General features: G+C 36.2%; 2 long non-coding RNA genes across 5 annotated transcripts; one reads left to right on the forward strand and one right to left on the reverse strand.

Annotated features, from left to right (window-relative positions):
- Positions 1-1,466: 1,466 nt before the first annotated feature.
- Positions 1,467-5,907, reverse strand: LOC118878365 (uncharacterized). Of its 4 annotated transcripts, none has more exons than XR_010654867.2 (3): positions 5,518-5,907; positions 4,399-4,773; positions 1,467-2,355 (listed from the first exon to the last, which is right to left on the reverse strand). It is a non-coding gene; the product is annotated as an uncharacterized lncRNA (long non-coding RNA). The 4 variants fall into 4 exon arrangements; XR_010654868.2 differs by lacking the exon at positions 5,518-5,907 and adding an exon at positions 5,000-5,503; XR_010654866.2 differs by lacking the exon at positions 4,399-4,773.
- On the forward strand, positions 5,268-10,907 carry LOC139353343 (uncharacterized). Its single transcript, XR_011604587.1, has 3 exons — positions 5,268-5,402; positions 7,935-8,340; positions 9,608-10,907. It is a non-coding gene; the product is annotated as an uncharacterized lncRNA (long non-coding RNA).
- Positions 10,908-13,621: the final 2,714 nt, after the last annotated feature.

Here is a 13,621-nt window from a genome sequence, read left to right on the forward strand (position 1 = left end):
TCATTTCACCTGCAAACTTCTTTTTTAAACAAACACATTTCTGGGACTTAAAACAGAACTCAATCAAAAATAACAAATATAATCTAATTAAGTTCAATTTTGTTCAATAATACGATAGTAAACATTTTGGCTGTCGCTTTATTTAAAACAAATTGCTTTACCGAAACAAACCCGATACGAACCGTTTAGGATTCCGTTTCCCATGCGAACTTCTTTAAAAAACTAATTTCTGAGACCCAAAACAGAACTCAATACAAAACAAGAAATATAATATTATTTATTTCAATTTTGTTTAATAACACAAAAACAAACATTTTGGCTTTCTCTTTACTTTGAACAAATTGCTTAATCGAATTAAACCCGATACGAACCGTTTGGGATTCCGTTTCACATGCTTACTTCTTCCAAAAACAAACTTCTGTGAGTGATATTACCTATTATTTGCCTTTTTCACCTTAAATGGGACTTCTTATCTAGTTAATTTATAGTATCCCTTTAAAAAAATTATAAATACAACTTTATTTTTCTAAGTTATTTCATATATAAACAACTCATAAATAAATTGGTATCAAAAAAATGGTTAAAAATAGTTTCATAATTTATATTTAAAACTGTATTGGAAGGTGCTCTTGTTTTAACCTTTGCTGGCATGCAGATTCCCATAAATCATGGGAAATTATTAGCCAACTCATTAAAGCCTTATCGACATGAGGGCAATTATCATCCTTCTGTTCCTATCGTTCAGAGACGTTATCTTTTTGAGGTGAATGAGTTTTTCCCAAAATGTTTAATTGCCGGCAATCGAACGAACTATAAACAAACTATATAGATAAACTTGATTTGAAAAAAATTTGTTTAATTTGTTGATTAAGGAAAAGACTATCTATTTGCGTTTCCGGAAATATCTGATAGTATTTTGAAGGGTTGCTTACTTTTTTTATAAGATTTTGAAATTACGTTTTGGAAGTCTCTAGAAAATATAACTAATAAGTTAAAGTAATTTGTTTATTATTCAGCCAGTATTTGGAATGAAGAAGAGCATTTTATTGTTGCTGACTGCGAAACTGATATCTTGTTTCCTAATTAATGACGTGTGCATTTCTGGATGTTTTCGTTTAGAGGAATCACACAAAAAAAAACCAGACGAGCAGAAGCGCAGAGGGTAATTAATTAAGAAATAAAAATGCAACTTGAAATGCTTATCAGAGTTTGATTGAAAATTATTATTCTTATTATCTGGGGGAAGGGATTCATGCGAATAGATAGGATAAAGATCACGGGGGAAGCACCTGCGTTGATCCAAGGCTTCTATAGATTTCAATTTGGCACCTCTTCAAGATGATCCCCAGACGTCTTGAGACTGACAAATATGATTCTCCGAAATTCCTTTATTTGTGCATATCATCTTCAAAGCTGAAGCTCGTGCCAAGTGCTCAATTGAGTGTCTAAATATAAAGAATTATAAATAATCGGCTTAGTCAACAATTATTTGTTTATTGTTCTGGCGTAATTGTCTTGAATTTTTTTTGATTTCGCCTTTGATAAGAGCCCCCTCTATATATAATACTATAGGTTCCATCGGCGATAGGTGGGGTGAGGAACTGCTCGCAAATAGGAGTGGGAAATCCCTTGACCCGATCATGTGTCCAGGGAATGGCTGGTCGTCCTTGGCCTTCACATACATATGTTGTTTCTTCCTCTCCGAAACTCGTCTGCCTTGCATTGTTTCTGGTCTACCCTATAAATAGGGTTTACTTGATTTTACAGTCGATTTGGTCGCAAAATATCCATGGGTTCCCTACTTTAATGTCATTGTTTAAGATTTTTATATAGAAGAACAAATGTATACAGCTACATATGTTTACAAACCATTGTTTAGCTTCTTTTTGTTGCAAATGTTTATTTATTTTTTCTGTTGAATGAAATCGTTATATCTCTATAGTTGTTATTATAATCTTACTTATTGAATATTTATTATATTTTTTCACATTTAACACCTTCTTAGCTATCGTTTATTCCTCTTTAAGGTGTTCGCACACCAAACATTCATCGAAATGTATACAAAAATGTTTATGTTTCAACAATTATATTTGTTTTTCATAACAATAAAAGTGTATTTTGCGAGAAACATATGGGTAAATAATTATTTTGGCGCTTGCAATATATTTTTTTAAGCTTAAAGAGCTAAGATATCTTATTATAATAAACAGGTAAAAATATTTGGAAATGTTTTAGAGTGCATCTGGGCTTCGTGGGGTCACCAAAAGTGGTAACCTTCCTTTTCGCTGCTCCCGTTGTTGTCGCTTCTGTTGTTGCCACTGGATTGTTGATTGTTGAATGTTGTTTTTGGACGTGCTGCGAAAAACCAACGAAATTTCAATTGTGGATCTTTCGCCGTTTTTATTGTAATTTATCGACTCGGATGCTACGTGAGTGTTATTGAAAATGGTCATTTCGTTGGCGTTGCTCGTACTGTCGGCACCTCCAAGCACCCCCAGGCACCCCCAAGCACCTCCGAGCACCCCCTACCACTCGATAAGTCTGGCCTACCTCCATCTCCAACCCGTATTATCGGCACAGCCTGGGTTTTTAAGTTTAATGTATTCAAACATTGAACTTTTATTTACTGGGCAAGTGACCATAATGATGATGAGGAAGGGGAGGGCGTGGTCGCAACGGTTGTTGATTGCGCCTCCCATACGGATTTTTGCATTATTGATTTGTAAACACTTGTTTTCATACTTTTATGCAAACCCCCAAGGAAAATTAAATTAAAATTCACATGCAAACGCCGAAGCATAAATATGTGAACAACAGAAAAAATATGTTAACAAGATCTATACTATATAGATGAACGGAATTATAACTATTTGGGGCCCTAAGATCGTGGCTGTTGGAAATGCTGTCAAACTTACATATTTTTATACATTTTTTACAGCACCCATAAATTATTGTGTTTTATGGTGTTTTTGGTTAACCTCACAATAAATATTCAGTTGCGTTTTCTTTTTTTTTTTTGTATATTTTGTTAGACAAGAATTTTGCACTTGGGTGTGGTTATATTGACAGAATCAACAAAGATAATTTTTTGAAACTGCCAACATCTAAAAATAAGATTAATTAGGGTTTCGATGGTTAACAACAAATATAAATGTATAAATGATGTGGGGGCTTGATAAAGTTAAAACTAAGTCATATAAACGAACAAAAACTGTTGTTAAAGCCATGACTATTTTTAAAATATTACTTATTATTATTTTTGAATTTTACTTTATTTAAAAAAAAATAGTAATGATAATTAGTTATAACAATTGCAAATACATATATAATTATATATACTAAGTTAGTGCGCAATAAATGGTAAACTGTCTTGCTAAATGTGCTAAAATGGCTGAATTTAGATATTACTTTCCACGTAAAGCTACAGCATTCTATTTACGCCCCGCCCCAAAAGCCGTATAACTCTGAGTGGGGACAGACAATAAAATGAACCAAATTACGGGGAACGTTCAACATTTGCTGCGCCACATTCATAAATAACCAAGTGTTTGGCACATTTTGATGGATCGCCAGTCATTTGTCATAATGCTGGGTATAAAAGCCACAACAGAAGAGCCGAAAATAAAAACCGGATTCGATTCTCCGGCCAGAAGATCGAATATTTAAGACCGGCCTCCCCCAGACGCAGCCCCAATTTTCGGTATCAATTCCCATTCGAATTCCTAGATTAAAAACCCAACAATACATATTTATAAAAACGAAAAAATGATGTTTCGCAAGATGCGACTTTTCATTGATTGGCGATAATTAATCAAGGGTTGAAGGGGTTTTGACCGGCCGAAAGATGAGCACTTAGCAGAGCCGTGTTAATGGTCCACTCTAATGTCGTACATTAATTGTCGCGATGACTGATCACTCGCGGAAGGCTATGCAAAGTCTGGTCTGGATTACGGATTCCGGATCATCGGTTATTGGATTGTGGGATTACGGTTTGTAGACTACGAATTTCACCTGGCGCAGCTCAAACAAATATGGGGCTTATCAATTAGATAGTTCGCAAATTGCTGCTAATTGCAATTTACTTTCGGGTTGGAAATAAATATTGTGGCATTATGTTGGAAAAAAACTAAATAGTTTTCTCAGCCTCCCAGGCTTTTTGTTCAAATTTTTTTGCAATAATATTTATATTTGTATTTGCGCTTTTCACGTACTTAGCTCAATTTTTTTTTCTACTTCTTCTTCGTCGTATGCCTTTTTTTTTGTCATTTTTTTTTTTTTTTTGAAGCAGCTGTGCTAATTTTTTCCCGCTATTGTTTGGAAAAACTTACCCTGAGAGAGACGAACAACGGCGAAAAAAATACAAAATAAATAAATATTAAGTACATAAATGGTATTTACCGCCAGTTGGAAAGAGTTTACTACGTCAATTTGTGTGGCGTGTGGCATAGACAACGCAGGCACTACGGGGAAGGTCGTGAGCACGGCTTTGGATCGTATCGTATCGTATCTAGAATATATCTCGAATAATAACCCCAGATGTATCTGGAAGTAACATTGTGTTCGTGGATGGGGGGGTACTACGGGTGGCGACATTGAAATGTAGTTCGCATTTGATAGTCAAGGTCCCCAAGTATTCTTGCGATTATGAAACGCTTTTTTGGACGGATGTTCGGGGCGGTGCCACTGATCTATTGTGGGAGAAAATCGCTTGTCAAGTGTTTTCTCCATAACGCCCATTGTTGGGCCTCGTTTAACTGGAAATTTGTGTAACACCTGAAATAATTACGCGATTGAAAATTATATCATGATGGCAAAACCTAACGACACACGTGAATATTTAAAAGGGGGTTACAATTTGTATTTAACATTTTTTGTATTTATAACTTTTTGATCTTCTGTTTAAATATTTACACAATCTTTCTGCAAATTTTCCATCGTAAGTCCAAAATATGCTTAAGAAAAGGCCCTTAAAGTTTTATATTAAAGGGGCCATACTTACAAAATAATAAAATCAATAAAATGCAATCAACTGGTACAGATCGAAAAAGATCAGACCAGATTGGTGTAATATATACGCATATATGTTTTTATGAACGGCCTTGCGATAAGAGAGAGAATTGAGCAAAAAACACAACCGAAATTCAGCTCCCATTGTTGGCCAATAAAATGTGGCATAAAAACGCTGGGCAACGAAATAAAAATTGCAATTGAAATAAATCCGAGCAAAAAGCGACATTCTTGTTTTTGGGGTGTGGCTGCTGTTAATTCAAGATTTCAGACTGGCCACCGACCACCGACCATCGACCACAGAATATTGCGCATACGCCACGTGCAGCCAAGTGAGCAATGTCAGCACAAGAAAAAAAAAAGAAAAAAACAAACGCCAGCAACGGTTTAGAAAGGTTTTACCAACTTGTCAAACCAATTAATTATTTTTGTGTTCTAAATTATGAGTTGAGTCGAGCTGCATTTTTACATAATAATTTTTCAGACTTTTGTAAGCACTTAACTACTTACTTTTGAGCTTTCAACATCGGTGTTGAAGAATTATTAATAAATTTACAAATTTACTTTTGATTTCCTTTCAGTCTTTAGTTATTTATATGTTCTTTATTTTTCTGGTGGGTATAAGAAATCCAATGATTCAAACTTTTCTTATAAATATTCATAGGTTAGACGCAGTATTTGTTATATCTTCTTTAAAAATTCTTTGTACGAATTTTATGCATATCTTTGGCTTATAGATTTCATATTCTTTTTCCGCTTAATTTTTTAATTCATTTAATTATGCTTTTCCTCGTGCCTTCTTGTTTACTCTGCTCACTTAACGCGCAAACTACCTGTCGCGTTTATGTAATTGTCTGCCTGGCCTTTGTCTTCACTGTACCCAACCGCCGGACCTGGTTAATGTACGTCCTTGACCATCATGGCTGCCAAAAACAGCCAAGAAATGACTTTAGCCGAAATATACTGATGTTGACGCGTTTTGGCCGTTCTTCGGCATGCAACTGCAGGCCATTTCGTCTCGTTACGTTTCGGTTTGTATCGGAATGGATCGTATGGGATCGGATCGGATGGGGGTTTTTGTGTTGGTTTTTGGATACGGTACGAGCCCCGAGTGGACAGACCAGTTTGCGATTGCATCGAGAGATTTATTTATAGACACTCAAACTGGCACTGCACCGACTGCACTGGCTCTTAACCTCCATTTGGGACACGCGGCGTATGAGTTATGCCGATTGCGGTTCACTGCAAATTATGCGACACGATTTGCAAACACCGGCAAGAGGGGCACCTTGTGCGATTGCCAAACCAGCGGTTATTGCCTGAAAAATGTTCTGTATTTCTGGGAAATCTTAAGGGAGAAGCAATACCTTTACGATCAGAATAGTGTTTGCCTAAGAAAAGCTTGGAATTTTCTTTTATTAAATAAAATTGAGAGAAATACAATCGTTTAGAATGCTAATATATATAATATAATGGAATATACGAATACAATTACAAATACTTATTCAAATGCACTATAGGAAAACGTTTGAAATGTTATTAGATCCCATTTTTAAGTTTCTAGATTTGGGTTCATTGATCTTTATGTGGTTTTATTTCCTACAACATATATACATTAATGTAGAGCTTAAGGTAAAGTCATTATTGGCTGTTTCCTGGGGCTCATGTTAATATAAAAGTAGGTTTTAATATCTAAGGACCGTTTTCTCATCCGTATGTTAAACTAAGAGTAGGTTTTAGGCCTAGAAAATGTATGGGAACTCGGAATTTAAAAGTTACTTTTAGTTTAATATGTGAATAGGAAAATGGTTCTTAGCTTTCATATGATTTTACGCTTTAAAAATGATTTGGATCTGTTATAAATGGACTTTCCTTGCATCTGAAAACCTAGCAATATATCGCACCCCTAACGGGTATTCCTTAGTCGTTATCCTGGCGAATGTGAAAGCACTGGAAAGCTTAAGAACCCCATATCATTATCATATATTTAAGTCAGCTTAATGCATTTCTTCGGCGACCATGTCAATAATTTGTAGCCTTTGGGGGCATCTTCGTCTTGGCCGATTCTGTTTCTTTGTCAGGTGCTGGCAAAAGTCGGTAAATCTTGCGAATCTTGTCGCATTTTGGCCAGCTGGTTAGTTTTCAATGTCCGATGCCCGCAAATCGTCTTAATGGGCCGATAACCAAGTCGAGCCCGTCTTAACTTAGCCCGACTTAACGCAAGCCAAGTCAACGCAACCCAGCCCAACCCAATCCAAACCGAAACCGAAACCAAAACCCAACAGATCCGAACTGATCCGAACGGGGTCCACCGATCCGAACCACCGATTCTAGTTTTAACCGGCCCCAAGCGGTTTCGGGCTGTTTTCTGTTTTCATCGACGTCGCCGCCTTGCCGGTTTTCAACAATATTTATTTACATACCCTTAATGAGGGTACTCCGCTCACAGCTCCGTACTTGTCACCAATTTCCACGCCATTCAGATCTCAGTTATATTTCATTCTTGGAATGTTGAATGGTGGACCATGTTCGTTAGATGATTATCGGCCAGAAAACTGTTTCCTATTCAGCTTTATCTATTAATTCTTCGAGTTGTAGCTTTTCGCTTTAGGATGAGTTTTCTAATTTCTATTTGATCTCTAAACTATTCCAAGAAAGTTATATATTATGAATTTTTAGTTTATTTATAATATTCTATAAAAGTTACCGGTTATGTTACTTTACTTTGTTTCATACAACTTGTAAGTGTAAATCGAAGTAGTTGACAAAATGCTATGACTCCATTAGTTAAAGTGCCAATCATATATCATATTTTTAATGTTTTTAGACAAATATATGAAATATCTCATTGCTATTAACCTACAGACATTAACACACTACAATTTTATAACTCTAAATCTATAAATATTTTTTTTTTAATATTACAGATATATTTTCCCAAAAATGGCGCTAGAGTATCTAGTTTTTTTCAAATATACCTCCGGGTCTTTCGCACTTGTTCGCGGGGCTCTCTTTCGATTGGGATCGGATCAGATCGGATCGGATCGAAGGGGCTTAGCTATGGACACAGACAATTGGAAGATTGATGGCTGCGCCCCAGTGCTGGCTAATGATTCAAAGCGGGCCGATACTGAACCAAGATACCATTCGATACCATCGACCATCCTAACTGTCGGTCCCCGATCTAGACTGAATTACCGTTGCGGCCCCATGGACTTCTTGGCTTCGGCTCGCGTGCGTGGGCTTAAATGGGTTGGGGTTGGGCAATTGGCATTTCGAGTCGAAAATCCAGTTGCGCCGCAGAAAATTCTAGCGAATAAAATGCAAAAAAAGGTAGCATTTTTCATCGAAAATAATTAATATTTAAATGGCGGTCGCAATCAGTATTTCCCATACTCAATCATCATTTGACTTAGGATTTCTTTTGTTATTAATATCCATTAGGTGCTCAGATCAGCTCGTGTGATTTATGCCGTTTAGTTGAGTTCATTATTTAGCTATCTTGATTCACAAATGATTCGAGGAGCTGACAGAAAATTGTTATTTAATTAACTGTGACTTGGTAAATAAAAACAAAAAAAGTTTTACTCGCTTCTTGGGGATCTATATTTATAATTTCCAACATTTAGCACCAGAACATCATTCACCGCAAATAACAACAGCTGTTCAAGCGGTTTAATGACTATTTACAATATTAACGAACTGTTTACGCTCAAATGGATGAAAATACTATGTCTACCGTAATTCTTACAATTCTTTGTGAAAAAAGCGAATAGCGACCATCCATATTGATGAAATTGCTGTATTAAATAGTGATTCACACCTACCATAACTGTTCAAGGCTCGATTTTATCTGTACACTCACCCTACCGAAAAATATCATAAATCAATTTTAAATCAATTTTACTATATTTAGAGTACTCCACTTTTAAGTAGTGATTCACACCTTGTCTATTTCAAATTGAGTACTTGAATGCCACGAAAATCGTCCGATTTTAATTAAAATCTAGCACTTAAAACGTAATCAGAGAAATTTAATAGGTTTTTGCATTACTGAAAAAGGTGTCCAAGGATGAGTGAGAAAATCGGCTCTTTAATTTACCTATTGGCTTTGAAAGTGGAAATTCACTGAAGTTCGAGATATTTCGAACTACTTTAAATACATTTAATTAAAGGTTTATCAATTTTACTAAAATAATCTTTATTATGCTGTATTTAGAATAAGCCAACTTTTCGTAGAGGAAGTTCTTTCCCTAATAAATTTAAGTTTGTAGATTATTTTTAAGCATATATAACAGTCTATCTATTTTTGAGTTACATAACTTTTTAAGTTCCTTATCATTTTAAAACTTCACGGAGAGAAATTTTCAAGTACAATGTTCTTGAATTGAGAACATTCGTTCTTAATAACCATGTAAGTACATTTTGGGTTCAATGTTCTCAATATCAGATCAAAATGGTGAGAAGAGATAAGTTAAACTGAGTTTAGTCTTTCTTAGTTTAATATGTTTTACTATGATCCCTCAGCAATATCTTCACTGTTCTAGTGAATGACTTTAAATGTCTCCGCAGTTCAATGTAAACTCTCCCACTCTTTTAGGGTCTATCGATGTCGTTAAAACTTCCCCAGATCTCTGCATCCGCAGCCCTCAATTCACACAAGTAACGAGCAAAAAATGAAAATAATATACGAGTGAGACAGAGGAGTTGGATGGATCGATGGATCGGCGGATCGAGGCGGATGGAAACCAATTGGGTCCGGAGCAGAGCGGTCTGCCGAGTGCAAATGTATCTGTATCCCAAGCTATATCTGTATCTGTATCGGCTTGGCCAAGTGTTAATTGTTCTTAGCCATTATTAATTGATTGAATTAATGAATGAATGAATGGCGGCGACGATAACGAAGTCGAACCGAAACCGAAAACGAAACCGAAACACAAATCGAATCGAATGTTGCTGCAGATGATGAAATGCTGAGGTTAGGACAATAAACAATGATTATGATACGATGATACGATGATACGACGATTCGAGGCAGTGAACTTGAAAAGGTTATTAAAAATTCAAGTGCGGTAGCCGGGGCGCTAAGGCAAATACTCGTACTCGTATATATTCGTCGCTGTCTGACCCACATGGGTGTCGCTAGATCACCCAGATAAATGGCCCTATATATGCACAGATATAGCCGACTCTTGTCGCTTTCGTGGCACTAGATTTACAGTTTCCAGAGCTCATAAAGTGATTTGCAATTTGCTAAAGCCAAACACAAACAGCGGAGTATGGTCCACGAATTCTAACGCACTCTTATCTCCAGAAATATCCATAAGATTTCACAGATCTGTGAAATTTTTCACTGGGTTAGTCAGAGGCGTGGGTACACTGTTATTGGATTATATGGATTTAAATTGTAAAAATATATGTTTTTATAAATTCTAAGTCAGTACATTATGCTAATACAGCAAGCCCAAAATCGTTTTTGTGAAAGCCTTTTAGAATTCTTTAAAGATACTACTGGAACCATAATAGATGATTCATTTCCAGGTTTATTGTCTTTATCTTTAGAGACGCTAAAGTCATGCCAATTAGGGCCCTAAAGTTCCGACGAGATCTATAAATACGCATAGAGGAAATGATACATCCAAGAGAGTATCTTCAAACTTTATAATCCCCATTATTTGTAAAATGGAATTTAGCCTGAGACGAATATGTAAAGTCAAAACCAATTATCATATTAATGTCTATCTAATAAAATACCGTTTGGGAAAACTAGTTTACATACCAGACGAATTCTTTGTAACAACATTTGAATACATTTTCCATAACCCGACTTTGAGCTGGAGATGTTCGTCTATCTTATCATGGGGGCCGGGGCTTATCTTTGGCGTTAGTCAGCCGCGAAGAGCTAAGTATCTTGTGATGACTGGTGAGGATTTCGTCTTTGTTTTGGGTGCTTTTCTTGTCATTGCCATTTGGGCGGGGGGCTATGGGCGTTATGCAACTTCACACAGATTTGATTAATAGGTGGTTCTGAATATGGCGTATAGCCTATAGCCTTTAGAAGATATTTGCACGTGTCGCGCCTCCAATTAGCGCCCCATCTCGTAGTTACACGGGCTATCATGTGGTGTCTACCGTAATTGCATAAGCCATTATGGCTGGAAGTCGCATCGGATCGGATCGGATCTCCCATCCACCCATTGGCATCCGGGTGACGCATGGAGGAGGCCAAATGAATCAGTCTGAGACACATATATACATTCCATAATATACATATACACTAACTCGATCTTAACCAAGTCAGCTTGGGGCAGATCAGTGCAGATTGTATTGTGTCTTGGGTGTTTAATTGAAATGTGCGGCGGTTCGGGATGAAGGGAACTGAAGGGAACTGAAGCGGGTATTGAATCGCGATGTCTAATAAATAAATTGACAATTAAACGAGGGACACCATGGCGCTGGCCCCTTTCCCCCGATCCCAATCACTCCCTATCTATGAGATACATTTTCACGAGATACACGAGATTGATAAACGGCGGTGCTGTTTGTCCGCCTGATGACGTCGACATGTTTAAAGCAGGCCTGCACTTTTGTATTATTCCATTAGGATCAATTGCGCAGTGCAAAAGGCGTTCAAAGAGTGGGCATTGACAAAAAAATAATAAAAATGCTTTTATGATCTACAAATACAATAGAGTAAAAGAGTTTCGAAGATGATAACGATGAGTTTGCAGTTTATAAAGTTTGAAGTATGGTAAGATGAATCAAATTCTTCACAAACAAATAAACATTAAATAGTTTCCAACCATCTATTATTTATAAATTGGTATACAAGGTATATGATTTTCAAAGATATTTCAAAACCAGCTATTTTCGAATAACAAATGTGGGTTATACGTTGGCCTTGAAACCGGGTTTAACGAACCTAAATCGTTCAATAGCTCATTCGGGGGCTTATTTACACAAAATGAGCGTATGTTTGTGGGTATTTTCTGTTTGAACATAAAGTTGACAAAAACCGAAAAATGAAAGGAACAGTCAGTCGCTCGAACAAATGTTCTATAGGTTCTTAAGAAGCAAGAAGGCCAAAACATTAAGCGATTGTTCGATTATATAGATGTAGGTATATAGATTCATATGTATATTTGGATGGTCCCCGCATCTGTTTATCAACATCAATATACTCTTACTCGTTTATAACCATATCATATCCATATCGTGACGTCGGAATACCGAAATTGAGACACAAAAACCGCGAAGCGATGGAAAGACGACAAAAAACGACATCGTCGTTCGTTTAAGCAAACAAATAAATAATTAATAAATTAAAAATGAAACGATAAAAATTGCTTGACGGCTTGTCTGGCTCTTTTGTTTTTGCCCATACATATATGGTCTCATTGGAAGTTGGGGGGCTTTTGTTTTGTTTGTTCATCCATCCATCCGCCCGTTTGTTTGTCGTTTTGCCCCAAACAATTGCAGCCACGAAAAAACCCATATTTCTGATATCCCCCCCCATATATCATATCCCTCGGTTTATCAATGGCGTTGCGCCAATTGTTGTCTCATCCCCTCCATTAACGGCAATTATTGGCAATTATCGAATTAAGATGTGCTAAAATCAGGGAGGGGGTGTTTTTTTGGGGTCGGGGGGTGGTGGCGATATCGCTGCCGCTAAATCCAATTTCCAATATACCTATATATATATATGTGGATATAGGTACTCCACGAAAGTGGGCGTGGCGTGGGCATCCGATAATTTCTAATGAAAGTTGAAAAGCGCCGCTCGAAGCGATTGGCTGACGAACTGCGAAACAACAACAACAACTCGACTTCCGCACAGTGGGCCTAAAGTCATAAACTCCAATTCAGCTAATTACATTATACCAAAAAAATTGTTCAAAAAATTATTATTATAATTATTACGAAATGTGTTCTAAATAGTTGTATAATGTACAAATAGCAATGTACTCAGCACGTGTTCGCCATTCACAACTATATTCATTTATCTAACAAGGGATAGTGATGGTATATTATAAATAAACTGAACCATTCGTAATAAGTAAATTTCTTGTATTTAGTATTTATTTTGTAAATGATTTATCTTATATACTCTATATGCACTTAGCATTAAAGATTATTTAAGAGAATAAATAAAATATATAAAATTCAAGACCAGGTAGAACAAATATCGGGTGAAATATTACCTTTCAATACATTTTTTAAGGCTTTTCCCTTTGACGGCATTCGGCATTTTATTTATATTTGATGTGAAAAAACGTAATGGGCCACTTGCCAAGTGGCTACTGTTTACCAAATCACTTTGATTAAGTTTAATTTGTGCAGCAAACAACTAATTTGCATGCAAATGTAAGAAAAACAGAACGGCCCTGCTTCTGATTAAAATTAATCATTATTATATTATTTATATTTGATTTGTAAAACGTAATAGGCAATTTGCCAGCTAGGAAATATTTACCAAATCAATTTGATTAGATTAATTTGGTTGGTCAAACATACTGCTGCTCTTTTACAAAATTCAAAGAAGACAGTAAAATTCGAAATACGTTTTCGAAAGAGAAAGATCTTTGCGATCTTCAAATTCTTACGATTCTTT

This window comes from Drosophila suzukii, chromosome X, assembly GCF_043229965.1.
Source record: "Drosophila suzukii chromosome X, CBGP_Dsuzu_IsoJpt1.0, whole genome shotgun sequence".
In the NCBI taxonomy this organism is placed as follows: domain Eukaryota; kingdom Metazoa; phylum Arthropoda; class Insecta; order Diptera; family Drosophilidae; genus Drosophila; species Drosophila suzukii.